Source organism: Clupea harengus, chromosome 23 (assembly GCF_900700415.2).
Source record: "Clupea harengus chromosome 23, Ch_v2.0.2, whole genome shotgun sequence".
In the NCBI taxonomy this organism is placed as follows: Eukaryota; Metazoa; Chordata; class Actinopteri; order Clupeiformes; family Clupeidae; genus Clupea; species Clupea harengus.
In genome coordinates, this window is record NC_045174.1 from 5,522,743 (window position 1) to 5,547,405 (window position 24,663).

At 45.3% G+C, this 24,663-nt stretch overlaps 1 protein-coding gene across 2 annotated transcripts in view; it reads right to left on the bottom strand.

Annotated features, from left to right (window-relative positions):
* The window catches only part of ptprea (protein tyrosine phosphatase receptor type Ea), a 59,058-nt gene that overhangs the window by 24,745 nt on the left and 9,650 nt on the right, over positions 1-24,663 (bottom strand). For both annotated transcript variants that reach the window (XM_031561672.2, XM_031561673.2), the window contains exon 2: positions 4,896-5,184. The gene's annotated coding sequence lies outside the window, so the exon portion shown is untranslated. The remainder of the gene's footprint in view (positions 1-4,895; positions 5,185-24,663) is intronic.

Genomic DNA, 24,663 nt, shown 5'->3' on the forward strand with positions numbered 1-24,663 from the left:
ACCATGCTTACCACACCATCTGATCATCTCACCACACTACAACTACAGGCACAGTGCCCCGTTACAGCAGCCTAGAGCTAGATACCGAACACACACACACGCACACGCACACGCACACGCACACGAACACACACACACATACACTCACACACACACACACTCATACACACACACACACACACACACACACTCACACACACACACCATATTTGACCAAACTGTGAGACGCTTCTCCAGTCCTTCCACCTACAGAGCCACCATGCCAGCACACAGCCACATCCATCATGTCCCCTGCCCCCTCCTCCCACCATCTCTCTCGTCCTCTCTTCTTCTCTCTCTCTCTCCTTCTCTCTCCGGGGAATCGCTTTTCCAGGAGTTTCAATTATTCAGAGCCGATGCAATTATAGCTTTCAACCTGCACGTCCACCGAGGGAGGCAGGCACCCCTCACCAGATGTGTGAAAAGTGACAGCATCAGACATTCTACCAACTCATCTTAAATCAGCTGATGCTGGTTAGATGCTGTTAGAATTCCTTTCTAAAGCTAATGCTGGAACAGAATTCCTTTCACAAAAGTATGGGAAATGACCCTAATCCTGAAGCTTGGGGGTGGGGGTTTCTGGGTGAGAACACAGAGTTACAACATTCTCTCTCTGGTTGACCTCAAGCAGATGAGTACTCCCTGTTCTGCTCCAGGTTTCTTCCAGCTGGAAGGAATGTTTCCTGCAACACTGTTGCTATCTGCTTGCTGAGAATGCAGGCTCCGTAATGCAGCTCGAGGCAGTGCTCTTTGATAGCTCTTTGACGTTATATAACTGAATAAAACTTAATTGAATTAATGTAATAACAGAGAGCGTGGCGCGTTGGGCGAGCACAGGACAGATGTGTTGTCCCACAGATCATGTTTCTCGCCTAGAAGACGACACAGATGTTCCTGGGAGACCACATATAGAAGCATCAGGGTGAGCCCACCGAGTTCCAACCACAGGCATGTGTTCTCTGCCAGGCCTTCATCCATCAAGCCACACCGCCGTGCAGCTCATTCTGCCCTAAACGTCTCACATGTGAGCTGCCTCTCTCCACTCTCACAGAGGAGAGGACATTTTAGCCCTCTTGGATGAGTTTTTTGTTTGTCTAGTTCACTGTTGTTTTGCATCGGCTTTACTACAAGGAGATTCTGCTGCCGAGTCTTTTCTTCGGAATCTTTACAATGATATCTAATCTGATTGCGGCAAGATAAATATTCTAGAACAATCCTCTTTTCCTTGAGGATGTGATGAGCACAAGGACGTGTAATCCATCACGTTGAGTCCTTTCATTCTGCAGGAGGAGGAGGAAGAGGAGGAGGAGGAGGAGGAGGAGGAGGGGGCCGGTGGTGGGGAGAGGAGTGATAAGCACTGCAGCTCCAGAACAAAAGCCACTTCATTCCTGGACAGAGAGGCAGACGACAAACGCACACGCTGTCCTAGCAGGGAGAGAGATTCTCCAAGACCAGCTGACCCGAGACAACAGATGGAGACATCAGCAGAAGGGTGGGCATGTTAGTGGGGATGGGCAGACTTGAGGTCTTGTGGCTGTTTGAGTTATGACTGTTTTTAGAACATGGGCATGAACTTCCTCAGTGTGTAGAGCTAAGAGGGAGGGAGTGCGGTTGACCCCCAGCATGCATCTGTGAACTCTGTGAGAGCCGTGGCTGCTCTTGTCCACTGAAAAGCTGGGTCGTATATTTCAAGCACGGCACTCATCTAACAAATTTAACATGACAACATGCCATTCTAAATCCTTTAGCACTTGAGTGCCATGCAGATGCAGCATGTAGAGGATAGCATCCACAGATGGCGAAATTAAGAAAGTACACTTAGACACAGGGAGAGAGAGAGAGAGAGAGAGAGTAGCTCACTCCATACATAATGCATGTGCATGCTAGTGTGTGCGTGTTTGGAAGTGTAGCATATGACTTTATCATTTCCAATGTGTTGCCCACAAACACGCCTGGCATCCTGCTGAAGCAGGCCGCATTTACAGCAAGCCTTCAGCCTGAGCTCAGGCAAGCGACCCAACTGGTATCAGATGATGATTGAAAAGAACATCTAGTCAAATATGCTGTTGGAATGATAAAGATTAGGTTTCTATTGAGGAAGTGCTGAAGTTATGACATCATTACTTAGCCACCATGGCTAGAAAGAAAAGAAAAGACACAGACACAACAGCATTACACAACAACAGCCTCTGCAGAACAGATTGAAGAGACTGATAGCATTACGCCACTGCCCTTGTCAGCTCCCTACATGGGCGGACTCTTTGTACCATCTTGTGAGTAATGTCACATTGCTGTGAAAGACTGGACACAACCTTGCTTCTTGTTTGTGCTCTTGTGTGGAGAGATGGCTCATTAGGCAGGGCCCAGGGGGCATACAGTAGTGCGTATTGTCCTCGTGCTCAGCGGGGTATGCTGAGGAGAGCCCATAATGGCGCTCTGCAATTGCACTCCGCCGACGCCGTCCCCTCAGAGCGGGGCAGAGGAAGTGCCACATCCACTCCTCACACAGCAGCGGCAGCAGCGGCAGCAGATCTGGGATCAGCACTCTGTCAGAGCTGGCTGTTGGCTCTGGGCCGGACCCGCAGTAGCTGAAGCAGAGAGCTGGGGTGGGGGAATGACTTTGTGAGTGTGTTTGGAGGGGGGGGCATAAATACACACTATTGGGCAGACGATTGGGTGTCTGAAAATGATCATCCTGTGTCCTCACCCACAGAGGTAGTTGCAGATGATGCTGCCTGAGTGACAGGTATCCTGTCCTATAGCAGCACTTGTTCGCCCCTCCTGGAGGCTGCTGTCAGTAATGGAGATGGATGGCGTGCTGTTGGAGGGCGCACAAGGGCAAAGCTACAGCAGAGGGAGCAGACCTCAGACACGCCTCCGCTGAGCGCCACGGGCCGCTGGGAAACAATCAGACACCTACTTCCTCAGTAGGTATGGTTCTGCGACCCATTCATCTGATATCAAATCAATAGCACCCGCCAATGTGGAGCTCACCAACCCGACCCCAAATGAAAGACGCATGAGAACATAGTTTCTTTTTTAGCTGCATAAACAGCATGCGGGCAAGTGATAGATCTGTCCCTTCTCTAATCACGCAATTGGTTAATGTATCAGCCATACAAGCCAGACTTGGCCAACGAGTAAAGGCAACTTTTTTCTGCACCAACAAAGGTCACTTTGGCTGCCAAGAAAAGCTGTTAACACCGGGAGGGGTGGGAAAGGCCACGGCTCAGCTCCAGTGACTGTTTCTATTAAGAAAACACGGAGAACGTTCAAATGGAAAACTTTAGTCGGGAGAAAGGGCAAAGAGAGGACGACACCATGCAAAGTCACACGTTCATACTGTCATCTCTGGAGTTCATTGTATGTTGTGTAATGTGTGTAATGTGTGTGTGTGTGTGTGTGTGTGTGTGTGTGTGTGTGTGTGTGTGAGTGTGTGTGTGTGTGTGTGAGTGTGTGTGTGTGTGTGTGTGTGTGTGTGTGTGTGTGTGTGTGCGAATGTGTATGTGTGTGTGTGTGTGTGTGTGTGTGTGTGTGTGTGTGTGTGTGTGTGTATGTGTGTGTGTGTGTGTGTGTGTGTGTATTTTCTGCAGTGTAAGCACATGCTGTCCCTCCATCTGCTGTTTGATGCAGACAGTTTCCTCTCCTCCACTGCCAGTCTTCCTGTCCCACTCTAAAGGGGAAATGTGTCTGACGCTGCCACACACTCCTGAAACAACTCTTGGATAAGATATATACACACACGCACGCACGCAACAGATACTGTACAAGCACACACAACCAGACTACAAACACTCACACAGATGCACACACAAGTTAACTGTTTCTGCACTACTGTACAACTGTGCATACACACACATACACACACACAAACATACACAAATATGTGTTTAGACCTTGAAGAAGACCTTGGTATGTGAACTTTGTAATGTATTCACCTGTAACAAAAGTTACTTGGGCAGTCTACGGACACTTTGTAGAACAATGGGTGATAGGGAAACAACATGATATCAAAGGTTACTTATGACTCGACCACTGCACTCATCTAACCGAATATGAATACAAACTGGCTAATAAAAATGGAGGTTTTCCATAGCGCAGAAAGAGAAAGAAGGAAAAATGATGATTTTTAGTGGTCATGACTAAATCAGGCCTTTTAAAATGCAACCACTACCTCTACCAGTGTCCAATCTCAATTCCCCACTTCCTACTTTAGTCACCACCATACTTCATAATCATAGCCACAGCTGTTAAGCTGTTAAATGTCATAATATGTCAAGATGGTACTAATATGCTTACTGCCAGAGTGGAGATGTGCTGCTGCTGCTGCTGCTGTGTGGATACACAGCTGCAAATGGATTCCAACTGAACCAACGGGAAAAAGACATATGCTGCATCCGCTTCACACCTAGCCTTGGACCGCTGACAAGTCTGCTTAAGAGGGTTCGTTTCATACTAATTAGAAACCGTTAGAGAGAAATTCATCTTCTGACTGCAATTTCCCTTTACCGTAATGAATCCTTTTGATTAAGGCTGCAATTGTGGTGCCATGTTCAATAACATGGGCGTTGCTGACACCTTCTCTCTCAGTTCAGCTAAAACTCATGGGAGCTGCTTGCTGTGGTCCAGGGCTAAGCGTGACCGATAAGGAACTTGTTACTCAAAGTTGAAGCATATGACACAGCAAGCTTCCACACCTCCCTCAGTACTAACTGTCAAAGATAAATCAGCAACACTCAGAGTCTGAGTCTTCCGATCTAAATACTATCTCTCTTAGTTACAGTGGTCATAGCACAAAAAACGTTGTTCGAAGATAAGACAAAATGATTCAACAGTTGAAATGTTCCTCACGGTACCTGGGTGAGAGGTGGTTTCAGAGCAAGCTGGTTCTCAGGTCCATTCTAGCTGCAGGAGATGCTGCTGGGGTCCCCCTGTCACATCGCTCCTGGGGGTGAGGGGCCACTCTCTCCCGTTCTGAATGGGGTGGAGTCCTCTGAGGGGGAAAAACTCTCTCTCCACTCCCCCCTCTGTCTTCCGTCTCGGCTCTTCCGTCTCGGCTCTTCTCTCTTCTGCCCGTCCTCCTTCCACTGCTTCAAGGTCAGAGATGTAGCAGACACACAACACCTCAGAGGAATTATTCTCCACCTTCAGAGAAAATGAAAGAGAGAGAGAAAGAGAGAATGTGTATTAGACATTTTATTTAAGAGGACATTATCCATTACTGTGAGACTAGAGGTCGATAACAGGCAGAAGGGGGCTCCAGGCCTGAGCTGTCAGCTTCAGTAATGGCCCCAACTTTGAGTAGGGATCAGGGGGCAAAAGTACACCACACGAGATCTCACAGCTACAAGCCAAAGGCCATGCAACCTCCCTGGGTCCTGATGTCCTCACAGTGACATCACAGAGGCTGGTTTAGCAACAGTGGCTACTGCAATCAGTTTAGGTTAATCATCCTTAGTGGTCTTTGACACAGTGACTTATAGAGCATTTCCAACTGCATTTAAAAACAACCAAATGTGTTAAAGAGGATTAGCTTGCCTTAATAGACGCGTCTCGCTTTTTAACTAATGCGTTTTAATGTGTTAAAGCTATTTGACACCAGATATGTGTGCAAAAGTCATACATGATAGAACAAATAAAGCATTTTGCCTGTTAATTTCTTTAAATCTGCTTCATCCCAAAACTACTAAGTAGTAGAATTTTAATCCCAGATTAGAATTATGAATAAAGAGTCTTTTGAATTCATTACCAGTGCATTAGGCTCATACGATCTCTGGTGGCATTAGTAGTAGCACTGTAAATGTACAGTGCTGCAGAGCGCATTCTGATTTCCCTTAAGTGCCCACCCCCCTCCATTATGTGTGTACATCTGGTTTTATACTAGAAATTACCCACTGCTCTAAACTAAATTGCTCTTTTATGGTATGCAACACCATGTGATTCAGTAGCAACCCCCAAGGGGGCTCATGAATATCCAATCAAATTACAGAGCTACAGCCAAAAATCTCCCAAAGACACGGAAAAGAGGAAGAATGGTGGTGTTAATAGGCAGAGAGAGGAATGGGGGTAGGGGCAGCAGAACACCATTTATCTACCTGGGAACATTGAGCAACCCAAGAACCTAAGGGCTTGCGCATTCCCAGCTGTTGCTATGGTGACCGTGTAGTCTTGCAGGCGGCCGTGGCGGCGCTGAGATCAGACTAGACGGTGTTCCTTGGGCTCTCCCTGCACAGAGCCACATCATGGCTGAGTGAGCCAGACACACAGCCCTCCACAGCTGCATGAAGGCCCACTGGAGAAGGAGAAGGAGAAGGAGCGAGGCACAGCTGCGTAATTGTGCAAATAAAAAGAGATTTAAAAGCTTATCTGGCTGCCAGTGATCGTGATGACGAGGGAAGGAGCTGAAGGAGATATTTAAAGGTGTCCAGCCTAAAAGCCAAATTCCACAGTGTTTGCGTTGATCTGATGAACAGACTGTTCACCACTGGTCACTAATGATGGCCACAGTGGCTTTAATACATGATGGCAAGAAGCCTGACATGAGGACAGGCAGATATCAAAGCAGTCCACTTTGCATTTGACAAAATGGTTTCCCTGTCCTTGAAATAAGTAGTCCATAAAATATTATATTACCATTATATCACTAACAGTTTCATTTAATATATTTGGCATGGACAGTGGGACATTATTACACCAAATGAGAAACTGATGAAGTACCTTAGTGCGACTGATCTCTAAATAAAACTAGACCAACTGACAGAACTGAAGGTGAAGTGAGAGGAAAGAAATGAGGCTGTGAAACAGAGCGCACCTAGCATATAAAGGAACATATTTGTCCAGCTGAGACTCACTTCCTGAGGCTGGAGGGCTGGTGGTCATGTAGTGTGGGGAGCTGGTGACAAGGCTCACCTTTAGAGCAGGGATGAAAGGTGGAGAGAGTGCTGAAGGTGAACTGGGAGCATGAAATCTGGTTAGGTCCCTTTATGTGTGCGGAACGAGCTCAGATCCTATTATACGGGTCACCTAGCCCTTCTGGGTGCTGTGGAGCTCCCTACTGGGAGAGGAGAGTGGGACTGTGCAGATAAATATGGAATGTGGAACACAGGCTGGGTTTGGAGAGAGAGTGGGAGAGAGAGAGAGAGAGAGAGATAGAGAGAGAAGAGCGAGCGACTAAGAGAGAGAGACAGAGAGAGAGAGAGAGAGAGAGAGAGGGTGACAGAGAGAGAGAGAGAGAGAAGAGTGAGCGACTAAGAGAGAGAGACAGAGAGAAAGAGAGAGAGCGAGAGAGAGAGAGAGGGAATGAAAGCTGGTGGTAAAAAGGAAGAGGAAACTAGAATAGGTTCTGATTTCAATTAATGTCCATTATTAGTAAATTAGAGAGGTCTGAAGATGAACTAAGGGCTCCTGTGGGGATTAATTTGATGACAGCGGGACGGCAGAGACAGTGGGAAATGGAGTGGTTCAGAGGCAGGTCCTCAGAGTCGTTTGGCTTAAATGAGAACAGAGAGGAGAGGAGAGAGATGACCTCACAACAAGGCCCCTCCAGTTTAGCCTCCAGCCGCTTTGACTCATCCAAGGATGTTTACATAGAGAAGGTTGCTGAAGTCAAACTACTGAACTATCTTTTCTTCATGTTTTGATGGTGTTAAGATTCCTTAGGCAAAACCAGTGTTGTTAAGGTCTATTAAACCAAACCAGATTATTGTGTATTTTAAGGAAAGTATTTTAAGGTATTTAGAACGCACAATGTAATTGACACATAATGCAAGGACAGCAAGAAAAAAACGATGTAAAAGTGTGAAAGTGTGAACAGACTAAGAGCTAGTAAACACTCCTAACCCTGGACACATGAGGGGTGTGCTCCACAGCTCCACAGAGTATGTAGGTCACCTTTTCCCAAACAAGATTTTGAGATATGCCAAAAAGTCTCAGTTACATCCCTTTCTCCCTCTCTCTCTCCCTCCCTCTCTCTCTCCCCCTCTCTCTCTCTCTCTCTCTCTCTCTGCCACTAATTTACAACTGCTCCTAAAACTCTTCCCATTGGAGAAGATGAGGTGGGAATGTGGCCTTGCGTCGTTCTGCACAACGCGATGGTGTCACTGAGGCGTTTGTGTCATTACCACTGTCTCCCATCAGGGCCAATGAGGAACAGCACACACATTAAAAATACCATGCATCTCCTGAGACTTCCCGAAATACCAGAGTTAATCAGATGTCACTTCCTTGCCAGAGAGATGCTAGCCGAGTCCTATATACTTAGAGGCTGAAGGAGAGAGGGGGGTGACAGTCACAATGCTGAGAGGGCTGTCTTTAATCTCAGCTTTGGTGCCGTACAATTATAGGGGACAGGGTTATCTGCTTGACTGTGCCATCAGCGATAAGCCAAAACCAGGCGGGAGGGAGGACAGGATCCACAAAGTATACATTTACGCTGAAAGTATTTCACAGTGAACACACACGGCAGCTCCAGTGTGGGCTGCTCTTTGTTGTCATGGGAAAATGTGGTGTGAAAACACCCATCATCCACCCGTCCAGTCTGAATATTTTCAGCCAGATAAACCCCACAAATATTATCTCATTCTATTCGGTTACTGATTCAACATCTTTCCTATTCCTATTGTTGTTGATATGCGTCCACTAAGGCATCTGTTTCCTGTCAGGGTAATATTAAGAAAATGGAAAGGCATCTCTTGGGGGTTAAAGTCTTGCCATGGAACAATATGAGCCAAGTATGATTATACATAACAGTCTTGACACAGACATAAAACGAGAGCACAAAATAGGCTAAGCTATTTTCACGCCAGAGAGACATGTAATCATGGAAATTCAACACATTTCCAACAGCCTACTTCATAACAACACTATGCAGACTGACTGGGAGCAAGAGAGGAGTAAAAGTGTTCGGCACATTCACATTGATATTTCTACTGTTGAGAAAAAAACAGCATTGCAATTTTCCCCCCAGAGATCCAGACTTTTTCATTCTTCTTCAATAGGACTAATTCCAATCAGCATCCTTTCCCTCACTTTTTCAGTTCCCTTCTTATGTGTGCTAAAGGGGGATGTGAGAGTCTAATGCTTTTTGTTTGTGTTTACTAAGCAGTGATGAAGCCAGCAGCACTTCAAACATGAATGCAGTCCACACCTCCTGTATACTCGAACCAAATGAATTTCACTTGAACCACATGGCTCTGGCAAACTCCATCACGCGCGATGAATGGGGAGATTTGTGAATTCTCGGTCAGCTTTTTAACAGTTTGACAACGAAGCAGTGGGCTGCTTTTAACGATTATCCTCCGCAGCGCTTTGGGACTCTGCCCGTCCAGGCGACTTCCTCTCACCTCCTTTCATCTGGGGACGCGGGGAGCCAAGGGACTATTCACCCTTGCACATTAATGCTCACCACCAGGGCTCGCTGGAAGAATGGCTGGCACTGTGGAGCCTGCACCTGGGCCACGGAGGTATGGAGCTCAGCCCCCACACTCAACTCACTGGAGCTGAATGGAGAAGCCCGGCTGCCCAGAGGAGGCAGGATGTGGGTGACTAAGATTTACCGCTTTCGACATGAAGAAGAAATGCATTCATTTGCACATATTTCAAAAACTGTCCTATCTACTGTGTGTGTGTGTGTGTGTGTGTGTGTGTGTGTGTGTGTGTGTGTGTGTGTGTGTGTGTTCGTGTGTGTTCGTGTGTGTGCGTTGAGCTTGCTGGTGTGCCCTGACAAAACAAGATAGCAGTTGGGAAAGACGCAGGCACCCGCGTTTAAAACCTGCAGTCTCCTCACCTGCCCACACACACACACACAAAACCCCACACAAACACAGACCTGTCTGGGAGATATTACAGTGGCTTGCTCAAGGGTCTGGTCAATTCGATTAGGGAATCAAACCTCCATCTCTCAGTGCTGGCACAAATCCATTTAAAGAGATAACCTGTGAGTGCGAGGAGCAAGAGAAGAGAGGTGAGATTGCCAGGGAGAGGGATGGTAAACAAACAGCACCAACAGTCTCCAGGAAGTGGCACCATCTTTCCGAAAGTCACACTGAGCAGCAATGCCATTAACACATTGACCGAAGGGGACATGTCTCCAACCTGAGCAAACAGTGTGGATGTGTAATCAGCACAAGGTTGGTTATTCAAATAGGATCCTTGACAATCATTAAATACAACTGGCAACCTTTCTAGAGGAAGTCTATGAAGACAACTGCTTGCTTTGGGCTGACATGTATATATAGCAGTTTAGAGTAAATCTACTTTTAAGCATATTGTTCTTTGTTATTTAGCTGGAATTAAGCCTATGACTTTCACACAGCTGAAAGCACCCTTTAATATATGCTGAGTACAGGAGGTATACTGCACCACTCTTTTGTCAGAAGTCCTGCCCAAGGTGGATCTATGCAGTTTTAAGGAGAGCATACTGCAGCAAGCTTTGCCCAAAGTTGCCCAAGTGTGTACCTCCAGCACTAAGTCAATAAGGGAGGGTCTTTTGTGTAAACAGCATTTTCTACCTCATCTTCTGTGGTCTCAGGCTAAACCCAAGTCACATTAGCAAGTGCACAACTAGAGACATAGCTTACGGAATGAAACCAATAAGCAGGATGCTTAGAGAGAGGAGGTGGCAAGGCACGGTATAATTATGTTGTTTACAAGGAGCCCCCACAGTGCCAGGAGAATTCAGCAGCTAAAATAGCAATGGAACGTGATAATAAATAGGTCTACATGAACAGAAAAACACATACATGCACGCACTCCATCTGCTTGCTTACCAGGACAAGGTAAGAGTAAGGCCTTCAGCATGATAGTATTTCTAACAGAGAGGCATAAGGAATTCTCAAGGCATTGAGGAATGCGATTTGGTTCATATGAGAGCTTCCAGGAACTACTCGCCCCTTCCAAAAACATAAGCCCCTCACCCCTGCCATGTTGGCACACACGGGTCAAGCATCAGTGAGTGGCCTAAGGCCAGAACAAGCAGGATGTTTGCCTGATAATATCTACCCATCCGTCAGCCTGGCAACGGCCTCTCTAATCCCATATCGAATGCCGGCAAGCCAGAGAGAGCAGGTTTCTGCAGACTTGCACTCAATTTCTTTGGGCTTTTTTCGTTCTCCTTTTGTAAGCAACGGCTCAGTTGCTGCCTGGCCAGATGAAATGCTTAAGGGAAGCGAGTTCCTCAGAGGAGTGTCACATTGACAAATCAATAAAGCACAGCTGGAGGAAAAATGAAAGACTGCAGTGACAGGGAGAAGAACAGAGAGAGAGATAAAGAGACAGAGAGGGCTAAAGAGATAGAGGACGAGAGAGAAAGAGAGTAAGTAAGAGAGAGAGACAGAAATATACATAAGCGCACAAAGCGAGACACAACGAGCGGCTCACCCTGTGAAAGCCTATCCTGCACTGTGCCATCAGCATCACACTGCGCCATCACCAACACAGGATCTATTGATCTGATTCTGAATGCGTGGCCACCAGAATGCCAATGCAACACTGAACTCATGGATAGGGGGAAGGAGGAGGAAGAGAGAGAGAAAGAGAGAGAGAGAGAGAGAGAGAGAGAGAGAGAGAGAGAATGATGAAACAACTAGGAGAGAGAAATAACAGCACAGCGCATCAACACAGTGTGCTAGCATCTATTAGACAACTGAAGTCCTCCCCAGGCAAACTAGCAGTTCTTCTTTAACCAGTCCTCTCCCCTCCTCTCCCCCGGGCACAGAGGATTGTCCCTCCTTCTCTCCTTCCTCGCCTCGGCATCTCTCTCTCTCTGAGCCAATAGACGGATGGGGGTGGGGTAGCTGAGTGGGGGGGTTAGGTATTATCATCTCTGCTGAGAATACTAGCAAACGCTTAAACCCTGTGAACCCTTCAGTAAATATTCATGAGAGCCTGTGCAGAGACCTGCTGTTGTTTACACACAAATACGGCCCCAAACACAGCAATACATAATATGCAGTGGGAATGAGAGATTGTGAGAAAGAAATGGAAAAAGAGAAACGTTAAAAGGAAAGATTGAGAGAGAAAGCGAGGGAGAAAGAGACTGAAGGATAGAGAGACGGCGTGTGCATGTGTGTGTGTGTGTGTGTGTGTGTGTGTGTGTGTGTGTGAGTGCGTGCGTGCGTGCGTGCGTGCGTGCGTGCGTGTGTGTGTGTGTGTGTATATGAAATATGGAGCTAAACTGTCTTTGTTATGTTTGTGTGTTGGACTGGAGGCGCGGGCGAGATGTCTTGTCTGTCTGGAACATCCCTTTCCCTCTCTGTGCATGTAAAGCAGCAGGCAGACAGGTGAGAGCAGATCTGCGTGGGAGACAGACTCTCCAGGCCTGGTCTATTCTCACACACTCCCCACCCCCAGCCAAGCATACATACACATCACAACAGATGAGAAACAGACCACAAGCGCATTAGACCTGCATCTGACCAGTTTTGGCTGGGTAGTCACTGTAAACTATGTGCTGTTCAAAATAAAATAGTGTGGGGAACAAACATGTTGTGGGATTCCTCTCCTTTTCCATTATTAATACACAGCTTGCATAGAGTTGTACTGTTTTAATTTAATTATATCTACACTCAGTTAAGCCACAGAAAACATTACGCTACAATTGAGACATTTAAGGAAGATATGAATTGAGATTCCCATAATCATCACTAGCAGATAACTAAAGAGTATTAACATAATTATATTTGATTTTATTCTGCCAGCTCTTTTGGTCCATCCTTCAGTCTCTCCATGTTATACAATACCGCTCTTGACTATGTTCCAAGCCCTTACTAACTTCCACCTCACAAAGGTGCAATACTCATTCCTTATCTGTGGTATCCATCATATATGGTTTATAAAGATCATGCAATCAAATGCAACAGTCCAACTGATAAGGGCCAAATGGTAAAAAGCACCTGAGACACCACATGTCCTCATCACAGCACACAACATCCCAACTACAAGGTACAAGACACGGGAGGCCCACCGTCAGATGGCTCCAATGACTGTAAAAACCACAGGCAGTGTACGCTCAGGCTAAAAGGAAGCCACCGGAAGGAACTAAACCCCGGCGGGAAATGGAACCAAATATGGTCAGTTCTGGGCAGACCTGCCCTATATTCTGTTCATCACGCATGCTCTGGCTGCAAAAAGCAGTCATGCCAATATGGCCGACCAGTTTTGGCTTCATTTCTTCATAATCTAAAGTACATGACACCTTGATGTCCACGTATTGTACAGTCCATGTACAGTTTTAAACCCATACACTACTGTATAAAATATCAAACTAAAACCCCACAAATCCCTTTTAACTTGAGCACAATTGTCATTTCTTACACCTCCATCAAAACCTATACTGGTCCAAAAGCATATTTAATAAACTGTTAGTGACATACTTGTTACCCTACCACTGCTACCACCAGACACCAGAAGAATAGGACAAGTGCCAACAATGGCCAGTGACCAATAAAAGGCCTAATCACACATCTGCGCCTCTGTGCTCCTCTGACTGGCAGCCTTATTTACCTGCAGCTGAGTGTCACGATCATCTGGAGGTGGCTCAAGAGGCACACGTTTGTTTTAGTCAGTCTTTTCCAGCTGACTCAGAAGACACTGTGTCCAAGGGCAGGAAGAGAAACAGATGAGATCAGATCCTGTGTGTGTGTGTGTGTGTGTGTGTGTGTGTGTGTGTGTGTGTGTGTGTGTGTGTGTGTGTGTGTGTGTGTGTGTGTGTGTGTGTGTGTGTGTGTGTGTGTGTGTGTGTGTGTGTGTGTGTGTGTGTGTGTGTGTGCGTGGGCCAAACTGCAGAGGGTGTGTACAATTAGCTGGACTGTGAGAACCACAAAAGTGAGCTGACTAAAAAAGAAAACTCAAGAGCTGAGTTTGGTCATTAGTGACCCATCTAACCCCCACCACGGCCCGTTGCAACCAAGGCAGAGGGGAAAAGATGAAATCATCCACCCATGCAGTGCTTCTCATACACGGACAGACAGCCGTACCATGAGAAAGCCAACATGTGGAGGAGGTCTGTAAACAGAGGCAGATGGGACGTCTTGGCTGCCATGTTGCTCCAATGCTATGCAGATTTACAGTGGGGTGTGCCACTCATCCATCTGCCCACAGTGTAATCTCACAGTGTCTCCCTAGTCCACAGACTTCAAAACAAATAAACACACACACACACACACACACATGCAAACAATTGTAAAAGACAGCTGTGGGACTTGAGTAATGGTACAATGGTAAAATGTGTTGTTTTCCTCTAACTGGGGAACATTTACTGGAGGTGGGAGGAAGAAATGGATTGATCCCGGGACCTTGGCCATGTTGAAACAATAGAAGGGGAGTGAGTCAACATGCGTCTCTGTTCCTCACAACCTCCAGTGAATTTGGTGAACCTGGATTGAAACACATGATGCATATGAACTCTGTCTGGTCTGGTCTGGTCTGGTTCTCCTATTTCAAAGGTATAATCTCTGCTGATCTTAGGACAGTGAATGGGAGGCTATAATCTCTAGATCAGAGAGCTGGCACAGGGATCAAACTTGCACACACATAGGCATACTACACAAGCACACTCACACACGCACGGACACATACATGTCCATAAACACTGCATAGCAGTATGAAAGCAAATGACTGCTAGCGCACTATCAACCTAGCAACTGCAGGAGTCATGACAACACTTTCCGAATGCTGCCTCCACCTCACCAGCGACCACACTGCGACAGTGAGACGCTAGAGCTCTGAAAAGAGGAACAGGGAGGGGGAAGCTGGCTGGGGTCTTAGGTTAGGAGAAACCCCAAGAGGAACAACAGCAGCTTAACATCATCAACCGCTGATGCCTATTGCACAGGGATCAGATTACTATTCCAATGGTTTTATATTTCATTTTCAATTCTACTTTACATAATTTCATATACATAATTCATAATCCATACTATATATTTTACATATAAACCAAAATCTTGTTGTTGCCATGGCACTTTCAAAATGCTTAGTTGTTACTTCAATGTTCACCCCAATGCAGTGTTAATTTCGTTGACGAAAACTATGACGAAAAATATTCGTTAACGACCTTTTTCCCGTGACTAAAACGAGACTAAGACGTGACGAAAACGGATCTTTAAAAATAAAAACTATGACTAAATCTATTTTAACTCTCGTTGACGAGACGAGACGAGACGAAAATGTTGGTGGTTGACTAAGTCACAATTGTTTTTTTTTTCTAAACTTGTATGCACATCATTGGTTGAATGTTGCCCGGTCCTGTATCTATCCCTCCTCCACTCCCTGAGATGCTCAGACAGACATGCAAGTGACGCCCTAACAAACGTCATGATGGCTGAAGTTCAGGCACTCGGTAGGCTACTGGAAGAAAAATAAGAATAGATATCTGGACAGTCTTTAATTATAACTTGACAGAAAATAAAACACAATGCACCGCAATAACCGGCGAGAAACCTTGTGGCTTCAAAATAGGTGGGAAGAACACAACAAGAGGCACCTGAAAGCGCACAATACAACCCTGCAATTTATGCCAAGGTAAATTAGCTAGTAACTGTCAATGATAATTAGCTAATGTTAAATAGTTATTAGAATATATTAGCCAACGTTAAGTTAACTTCAAAGGGGCAGTCGAGTGTATAGGTTGTGTCAGCTTGGATAACTAGCTAGTCATTTTCGATTGAAACCTCCCGTTTGGCTTGGTAAATGAGTTCCAAAACGTTTAGCTAGCTAACGTTAGCTAACTATGAGGTAGCATAGCTAAGTTATACTAGCTATCGAAAGCTAGCTAAGTTATACTAGCTATCGATAACTAGCTAGTAAACGCATTGCAGAATGGACTATAGGACAGGCCACGCATGACATTAATCAAGAAAAAATAAATGAATATGTGATTTGTTTACATATCCTTGTCTATTTATGCGATTGTTATTATCATTGGCACTACTTTCAACTCTCAAACTATCTGTCTAGCTAAATATGTTGGTTATCAGATTGCACAGCAATTCATATGGAGGATATGTGGTTGATTTAACTAAGGCCAGGTAGGCATAGTAGTTGTATTGTGTTATCACATCATTTGAATCTTCAAAATCTAGACTTGATATTCTCTTATATTTTAATAATAATACTGTTAATTAAGTATTGCCTTAAAATTATTATTTACATTGAATTCATTGGAATTCAGCTGTAGGCATATACTAGGAGATTTGTATCTTAGAGACTAATTGCATCCACAGTTTAAGTACTGCAAGCTTGACTATTATGCAGTTGTAGACACTACACAAGGGGTCCCCGGGCCTGAGAAGGGAAGGAAAGGAGTTTAATGTGGCTGCTTATGGATTACAGATTTTCTCACCAACAGGAGACAGTATGTCAGGCTGGGCCCGCATCTGTCACAGCCCCGCACAGTTAACACCGGTGCCCCCCAGGGTTGTGTGCTGTCCCCCCTGCTCTTCTCCCTGTACACCAACGACTGCTCCTCTGGTGACCCGTCTGTCAAGACCATCAAGTATGCAGACGACACCACCATGATAGGTCTCATCAGCAACAACAACGAGTCTGCCTACCGGAGGGAGGTCGGCCATCTAGAGTCCTGGTGTGCAGTCAGCAACCTAGAGCTCAACGTCAACAAGACAGTGGAGGTGATTGTGGACTTCCGAAAAAAGGTTCCGACACATCTTCCACTTGTCATCAACAACTCATCTGTCACTGTAGTAGAGCATTTCAAGTTCCTAGGCACAACCATCACCAACACACTAAAATGGGACAATAACATCACTCAATTAGTGAAGAAAGGTCAGCAGCGCCTGTTCTTCCTCCGGCAGCTGAGAGGACTACAGTTCAGCCCCCCCATCATGGTGCAGTTTTACAGGGCTATCATTGAGAGTGTGCTTACATCCTCTCACTTGGTCTGGTATGACTCTGCCTCTGCCCGCTCTAAGGCCAGGCTCCAAAGAGTCGTACGGGCAGCAGAGCGCATCATCGGCTGCCCCCTTCCCTCCATTAAGGACCTTCACAGCTCCAGATCCCTCAGGAAAGTAATGAAGATCACGGCAGACCCCTCACATCCTGCTAACAGTCTCTTTAACCGTCTCCCATCTGGACAGCGATACAGGGCCATCATGACCAAAACATCACGTCACCTCAACAGTTTTTTCCCCCAAGCAATAGCCCTCCTAAATAGCTCTCACACACGAACTTTATCGCACTTTATTTAACTTTATTTAACATTATATTGTTGCACTACCTCCATTCTTATTTATTATTTTGCTCATACTGTCTGGTACTATCTGTCCTTGTATTGTTGTTCTGTGTTGTCTTGTTGTTCTATTTGTGATACTATAGCCTGCATGGAGAAAACCAAAAACAATTCCTAGTATCTGTATACATGGCGAATAAAGTTGAATTGATTGATTGATATAAGATGGACTTTTAAATGTGACTAAAACTAGACTAAAATGTAATGAGACTTCGTCGACTAAAACTAGACTAAAATGTTCTGAGTTTTCGTCGACGAAAACTAGACTAAAACTAAGGAGGATAAAAATGACTAAAAGTGACTAAAACTAATATGCATTTTCGTCTAAAGACTAAGACTAAGACTAAATCGAAAATAGCTGCCAAAATTAACACTGCCCCAATGGCCTCTGACAACTTTACCAGGGCAGGCGTCAGTCACATGGACTTAACTACAGAAAATACGTTTGTATCAGTAATGGTAACTGCAAGCTTTTAACATCCAAAAGATCAAGCACTTATTTCACCAGACAATGGTGTCCTTGAATTATGTGAAGTGGACTGAATCAATTTATCACTGGTGCTACACTCAGCCCAAATGCTCTGAATTCCCCCCCTCTGTGAGATCTCGTCTTTTCTACAGTCGCTGGATAGTGCTGAGGATGAAAAAAGCGTCTAAAGAAAAGTGATTGGGTTTGGGATTGGGATGGGGTTTTTTTAGTTTTGTTTTTTTCTGTTGACGCAAAGACTTCCATCCTGTAAATTATAACAAATAGCATTGTGAATCAATCTGCTGTGAGCCACACTGGCATATATAAGAGTGATGGATAGCATTGACTCACTCAATAAATGTGCTGTGAACAAACACATTTCCTCATCAGCTCAATGTAGAGTGCTGATTCGCCTAATTTCCCTCTTCGTCCCTCATTTCAAATGTAATTAATCTCCATATCTCCTTATAGATGTCTTCCCTCCATCCTTGTTCATAAGACTGCAAATGAAGGTTCAAGCCTGAAAAGATGCATCATTTGAACACTATTGTAAAAATACTACTTACCCTTTCCACAATGTGACTAGTGTTAAAAAAGGGCATTATTGAACACAATGAATTTTCCCACTATGTCCCTATTGGTTATGTGAGCTGCCACCACATCCACATTCCTCTCTGATGAGACATCTGCAGTAATTACATCTAGAGGGTATTTGTTGTTGCTGCAGTTTATTACGTGCTTGACTAGCTTGCTTGATTTGATCACATTGCACATTTTCATTAGAGATGAAGCATGGCCGCATGGTTGCCCATCTTTTCCGCCTCCCTTCATCCCCCGGTGAGGATAATACTCAAGTCTATCGCTTCTTCAAGCATATGTCTCATACGTTCCGGCGGATTATCAATGGAAAGCAATTTCCACATGCGATTCCCAGGTCCTGCTTTTCCGAATGTGTCATGGATAGCAAGGCTCGTGGCTCCTGGGAGTGAGGCATAAACAAGATGGCACGTGCTCTTGGCTGTGGGGCGGAGATAAGGAGAGCGGGAGAGCGGGGGATCACTGTGTCAGGCCCCAGGGCTGTGTGATGGAGCTCACGCACGCACGCACGCCTTGAACACAGGTCCACGCGGACGAGACACATTTAACATTCACCACGTCCGCTCTGCCGCACAGACACAAAGCCTCGCCCATTGTGGCTGTCAGATATGGCAACAGGCACACAATGATGATCACAGTCAGCGTCGGAGCATGGCCGAGTCTGACTTTGTCACCGTGGAAAGCAGGGAATTGACAATGACAAGCGTTAGAGACATCATGTTGTTAAGGAACAAATCATTTTTGCAAGCATGTGCAATGTGTTTTGGCTCCGCCTAATTTGTGGGACATGATGACTCAGACAGTGACAGTGAAAATTGCAAACATCAAACACACACACACACAAACACACACACATACAGCTGGAGCTTACAAATATGGTCTGTGCCGCAGCAAACTAATACATCTGCCACAGATGTAGCACAAACGTATTTCTTAAGTCATTGGGCAAACAGAGGAGCGGGGGACTGGAGAAGAACAGAGCGCGGCCTGTGTGACTTGGGCAGGGCTGAAATGTTGGGATTAGTCTGCCACTAATTCAGAATCTGGATTATGGAAATCCTGAAGCAGCTCCATGGCCGTGGATTACTGCTACTGCAGCCGCAGGAAAAGAACGTGAACAATGAAGATTTTTGTTTCTGGAAACTGACAGTGCCAGAGCTAACAATGGAGGCCTCAGTTCTAATAGGGTCAGGCCTGATTTGGTAAGAGACTGTCAGGCCTTTGAGAGGCCACAGATCCCACCCAATCCCACGGAATCAGACAGGATTTGGAAGATTACAACTTCACCAACACCAATTAGCCTATTAGTGCTACTAGGTTGCTAATAATGGGAGGATATGGATAGAGTGTGGCTTAATTAGCTTTATACAGACTTAACAGAATGTTGAGCATAGGATAGGACAGTGCTGAAGTATTCCTCGCTATGCTAAATGGAAGCATGGGAATATAAACCTTGATCTTATGCTGAATGGGATGAGAGTGAATGAAAAAAAATCTCAGTTAAAATCTGAATTGCAAATATGCAGGTAGTCATTATGTAACCACAATAGATCTTGTAGATAATGTGCTTCTGTAGCAGTCATTTCACACCTGCATACAGACAGTCACCAGATATCACAGCCCCTTATAAACCCCATCCCTGGAGATTATGAAAAGCCCAGCTTCATTGTCATCCATGAGAATGACATGAATGACATGACATGAATGACCAAAAATGTCAACATCATGATGCTTTTGTGTGCCCATGAGCTGAACATGAGACTGCCCCTCTTCAACCTCATCATGCTCGTGTGGCCATGAGCTGAACAGGAGACAGCCCCTCTTCAATGAGCAAATATCTAGTTTGTCAGCTTCTTATCAGATGCCCCAATAAAATGCGCTGAGCACATCTTAAAACTGACACAGCATAATTACATTATTATTATTATTCATTTTTCACAGCACCTTTTTTCTCTCCTCTCTTTAGTCTCCCTCCAAGCTACCATTTCAGAGGTTGAGGAGAGGACAAGGCTGTGTCTGGCATAGATCAAGGCCGCTCTGTGCAAGTGATAGCAGCTATATACAGTATTGGGGAAATCATCAGCTCATTACGTGCTACGGGTCATTATCATTTTCTCTTCATGCTCAGAAACGGGACATGCAATTAATTCTACATTCATTTTCATAATTACCCTCTCAGCAAAAAAAGGCAAAGCTGCAAGATCCAATAGCATATTTGAACACTGCCTAAATCTACAGGGTAGCAACTCTAGTTTCGGCAATATCTGAAGACAAATTAATTTAAACTACTGGCTACGTTTTTATGGGTTGAGGGTTTTCTATAAAACAAAGAATGTTAATTCTAAAAAGAGGAGAGAAATAGAGAGAGCATGATAGAAGAGAAAAGAAGAGAAGAGAAGAGGAGACAGATTGAGAGGCAGAGAGCAGAGGGCTGTCCACATGACCTGTATTCACCAAGCAAAAACAAATGACATCAGGAAATGTGTCAATCAGGGAGGATGACTAGGATGGACACGCATACACACACCCTCTCTCTCTGTCTCTCTCTCTGACACACATACACACACCCTCTCTCTCTCTCTCTCTTTTTCTCTCTATCTCTCTCTCTCTCACACACACACACACACACACCCTCTCTCTCTCACACACACACACACACACATGCAGATGCACACTCACACACACATTTTATCCTGATATATCAGCTTTATATTCAGTTCATGTGACCAAGGAGGGACACATGAACTAGGGCATCATGGCTGTGGTGTACGAATAGGCCAGAGATCTTCATGGATAATAACATGGCCCATTCGTTTTTAAAGACTAAGTCCTTGAGCGGGAGGGAGGGGTGGAAACCCAAACCTCGCCTCTGGTTCTCTCTCGTCCCGTAACAGCTGGATTCACACGTCACTTATTTATGATGATTTCTTTATTTCCCACCCACATCAGAGAGGGAATAATCAAAAACAAACGGAGAGAAAATGAAGATGTGGATGGATGTCTGTGCCTTAATGAGGCTGTTTCATGATACCACCCACTGTCTGCCCAAGACTGGATCTCTTCACCCCTGTTACCCCTGGAAGCCAGTTCAAAGAAATGAAAACAAACATCAGTGCTTTTCATGCTTTGACACCTAATTTAATTTGGGCCAGATTAAGGGCAAATCCATTTGATGCCAAATTAAACTTAGATGTAATTAATCTGGTTGCCAGTGCAAGGGCCTGGCTCCTTAAATATGATTAGCCTCAAAGCCTCTACGAAATAAGCCTTTACCATGCACAAACCAGAGCCACAGGCTGCATCCATTGAAAATGGTTTTTGAGCTGATAGCAAAGCCAATGTGCAGTTCACAGCCTTATCGAGTGCAGCCTGCCCTTTGGGTGGTGTTATCTACTGACCTCCATTTAGTCCTTTTATTTGCCTGAATGGAGTGATAGCAAGGAGTACATCGGTGATGCCATTAGTTTTTCAGTACGGCTCAGAATGGATGGTGTACGTAGACAAATACAGTGAGGAATGGAGAGGCACTGGGCAATCGGAGGGCTGGAGGGGGGAGGGGGGAATGAAAGGAGCTTCCCCTCCCCTGGGCACCCTGATCTAGAGGACCGCGGCGAGATGACAGAAAATCATTCTGAATCCTGCAAGCTTCAAAAGGTCAGAAGTTGAGTCGCTTGCACTGATCTACTGAGATAGCGCCCAGCTGCCCAATCCGCCCGCTTGGTTCAAAAAGAAATCCTACTGGGTTTCGCTGTGCCACTTCTACTTGTGTACGGAAAAGAGATATCCAAGGTCAGATGCTGTACACAATAGACTGACTACATACAAGCGAACAAAAAAAAACAAAAAAACATTGTCATCTCATTTCTCTTTGACCCAAGGACTAAGTTTACTCTTGAATCCATAGATAATATGATCTACATCTACTCTATATCTCAGGCGCTATCGACAGGGAAAAGGATACTCTCATATTGCAAATGTGCTTAGTGTAGTGTATTGATCTGACACCAGTATCGACCCTTCGAATCGCGCTAAAAACAAAGAGCTAGTGCTTTAAAAGGTGCCGTGACGTCAGGCGGAGCACAGTGTGAGTTAACACATGATCTAGCCTACAGGAGGGCTAATGGAAAATCATGCAAAATAGGCACGATCTAATTCACATCAAGGTCATTGTGCTTCGAGGTACACAAGCTCCACACGGCGACACCAACAGTGGCGAAAAATCCACTTTGCTCTCATCTTTGCTGATAGGCCAAAAAAACAAGCAAGGCTCGATTGAGTACTATGTCATGACAGATCAATTGGGACAGCGAACAGCTGTGCATGCAGACATGAGATAAATGCCCTCCCTAATGACTAGCAATGTGTCTCACCGTAACAATCTTATTTCCCCCCTCCTTTCAGGACTGCTATTTCAAGAGATGGGCCCAGACAGTTATCCTTCTCAATATAAGATTTATGTGCAGAGTGCATCAGTGCATTACAAAGTGCACTGTTTAAAGCTTTCTATTGGGTAACTCTGGGTAGAAATAATAATAACAAATTCCTTATTTGTGATCAACTCCACAGAAAATAGGCTGTTGGTTAAAGTGAGCTGATCCAATGCAACTTAAACAAATCCCTTTGCATAGGAATAATGGTTCCACTGTCTGCTCCTTCTACCATGAGCATCTCCAGGTCACAGGGCTCTACATTGCTTGAGGCTTCGGAGGATCATGGAAAGAACACGGTGTTCACCTACATTTCACACAGGCAAGTTAGCCAGGGGAAATCTCTGCAATCTCTGTAGCTTTGGATCAACAATGGATCAATCTACTTACGTTAAGAGGATGAAAGATCACATCCCAACAGCAATTTATCAAATGCAGAGACTGTTGTAGTGTGTTTTCCAAACCCCTTGTATTGATAATTGCACTCGGGACAGAGATCAGAATTAATCGCCTGAACTTCATACAATACAAATGGTGGCTCAGGGAACACCCATTCCTTCATTTAACTCTGTCCGAGACAGTGGAGCTGGGCTGGTTCTCTTCTCTCTCATGGTTGACTTATGCTGTCTATAGTTCTCTCAGACACAGATTTAAGACAGACTAAGAAGACATAACTGTTAAGACTGCAGGGGAAATGGCTAGACTTCAGCCTTGTCTGATCCAGCCTTGAATAGGATCTTCCTGGCTGGAGAAAACCTGGTTTAGGCCAAAGCCATTCATTCAGACAAGACAATTCCAGATCTGAATGGAACAAAAGGTACCATTCCCACCAATAGGGTTTTTAACAACTCAATAACAGTGGTTTGACTGTGAATCTAGCTATTAGAAAGAATTAAAAAAAAAATGCAAGACAAGCTTAAATCCTAGCATCACACCCATCTGCACTGCAAAACACCTACAGATCTTACCACAGAATGCCACACGCACGCCCTCACGCACGCACACACACACACACACACACACACACACACACACACACACACACGCAAACACACACACACACACACACATACACACATGCTGTATGTGCTCACATGGCTAAGGGTTCTAACCACATGCTAATCGAGCCCCGTGGAAATGAAAGTCATCTTAAAAATTCCTCTTCATCATGTGGGAATGTGTTTTGGCAGGGGATCCTGTGGCTCCCCACATTTCATCTCTACTGGGGGTGCTGTACCCCAAAAAAATGAAAGCGAAAGGGAAAACAATCTTCTATGGAAATGAAGAACACCCCCCTCTCTTCCGTACCTCCCCCACTCCCCTAGTGTGCAACAATGAGCACTTGCATGTCTAAGCGAGCGTTCCGTGTGTGGCCGGCCCGTCTCTGAAATGAAACGGCAAGGAGAACGACGCAGAGGAACAACTCAGCTACAATCCTCATCACTCCCCACGCTTTTGAGGATCACGGAGAACAACAGGAGGGAAATCACACTGCAACTTTTGCCACATTTCACAACCGGCAGCCGTGAGAAACAGAGGGGGGATCGGTGCTTCTGGATGTGGCTCTCCTTGGGCTCTGCCAGGACATAGGGGCCAGTGCTTGGCAGTTAACCCCACCAACAACAGGGCAGGACAGAGAGGCTTTCCTCCTAGTCTGCTCTAATGAGGGTTTTCTTCCATGAGGCTGGAGGCAGCCTCTGGCTAACTAAGCGGCTAACTAGCCCCCTGCTGTGGCCCAGCTGTTGAATGTAATACCACAGGAATGGAACTGTTCTGCTATTCAGGCAACAGGCCCTCTCTTGGCACCTGAGACTGACTGGGCATGAGTGTTTAGTTGCATGCGCTGCAGGTCATTTTATTGCTTTAATTGTGCGTGTGTGTGTGGGTGT